This window comes from Octopus bimaculoides, chromosome 5, assembly GCF_001194135.2.
Source record: "Octopus bimaculoides isolate UCB-OBI-ISO-001 chromosome 5, ASM119413v2, whole genome shotgun sequence".
Classification (NCBI taxonomy): domain Eukaryota; kingdom Metazoa; phylum Mollusca; class Cephalopoda; order Octopoda; family Octopodidae; genus Octopus; species Octopus bimaculoides.
The window spans coordinates 77,983,591-77,985,461 of record NC_068985.1 but is presented as its reverse complement, the minus strand read 5'-3'; positions in this window follow the sequence as shown (position 1 = coordinate 77,985,461).

Sequence of the window (1,871 nt, the reverse complement as noted above, 5' to 3'; positions counted from 1 at the left end):
CATGGCTACCGAATAATTGTCGCATATTATTTACATATATATATATATATATATATATATATATATATATAGTATATTCCGTTAGGAAAGTGACAGAGTACAGAATAAAGCTCGTTCACCCTCAGAATTACCCAATACTAACCAGTAGCATTATTACATACTTCCATGTGTATGTTTGGGTATTCGTTGTGTGTGAATATTAAATTAAAGAAATTGGAGACAACAAGAAGGAGTACCGCTTGCTCACTTATTTATGTGTATGTATGTGAGCATGTATATATTCCCGCATTTGAGGGAGGGTGTATATATAAGTGAATAAGTGTATATGTTGATCGGTGTATGTATGCGTATACATACGTATGAGTATGTATATGTATGCATATATAAATGCCTAACTATGTTTGTATATATGCGTGTGTATGCTAATGTATGTGTATGTATCTATATGTGAGCGTATCTGTGTGTATATAGACATATATAAATAGGTTTGTGTGGGGTGGTATGTGTGAGTTTGTGTGTGTCTATGTGTATGTATCCGAAAGTATGTGTATGTGTGTAAATGTGAGCGTATCTGTGTGTATACAGGCATATATGCATAAGTTTGTTTGTTTGCGGGAGGGTATATGTGAGTTTATGTGTGGATGTGTGTATGTATCCAACCGCTGAATACTGAAGGTCAGCTAATACAATTCGCATGTGCAGCCAACCATGAAGAACAGGTCAGCGATTACCCGGTACCAAAACAGTCATCCACTACCACTCATAGCAGTCCAACAAACACACTCTGCCACCAAACAACATGAATCTACCAACTGCTACAAAATTCAAACCAAGACGGATGGCTGGGATGGCTGGGATGACTGGGATGGCTTTGAAGTCGAAGATTTTAAACTAACGGAGACAACGCTTGCATATTACCTGAAGAAATATAACTGGATCTCATTATGAAAAAAAAAACAGTTGCATAATCAAATACCTGTACTTTTGGAGAACCACGTTGGGTGGAAACAATTGTAGTGATTAAAAAATAACTCTCCAATGGTACTTGTTAACTCCAGTTTCTTCAGTTATACAAATTTATATATATGTATATACATACATACATACATACATACATACATATATAGTGGTTTTCTACTCCTTACACAGAGTTTGACCACCTCCTGCACCTACACCTACGTACATGCATGCCTGCATGTATTATGTAGAAATGTATACAATTATTTATTTGCAAGCTTTTTAGGTGTGAAAATGTCTCGTACTTTAATTCTTATATATATAGCGGTAGATTAACTAGGAGAAAGATAGGCACACGCACGCACACATACATATACACAGCGAGAGAGGGAGAGAGAGAAAGAGAAAAGAGAGAGAGAGAAAGAGAAAAAGCGGGAGAGTGAGTGAGAGAGACCTAGACAACCAGGTAGATAGATAGATAGATAGATAGATAGATAGATAGATAGATAGATACTGTTCGATTAGTATCTGTTAGATAGATACTAATCGATAGATAGATACTGTTCGATAAAGACAGATTAGATAGATAGATAGATAGATTTCTTTATTAGCCACACAGGGCTCAACATAGATGGGACAAATACAATGTAGAGTTTTTCTTTTCGAGGGGACGAGAAAAAATGGGGATAACGATCAAAAGGTATCGAAAAACGTTTGGGGTATGTAAAAAAGAAAAAAAAAAAAATCCCAAGAAATGGGGAGGTTATCCGTGGAAAGAAAAACCTACGAAAAGACCACGGTAACCTCGGGCATTAATGTCACTAATTGAAAAAATTTATTTACGAAATTAACGCAAGTAACGCTCTGCTTAAAAATAATAGAGACAGAGAGTTACTTACCGTTCGAAAGTTCGG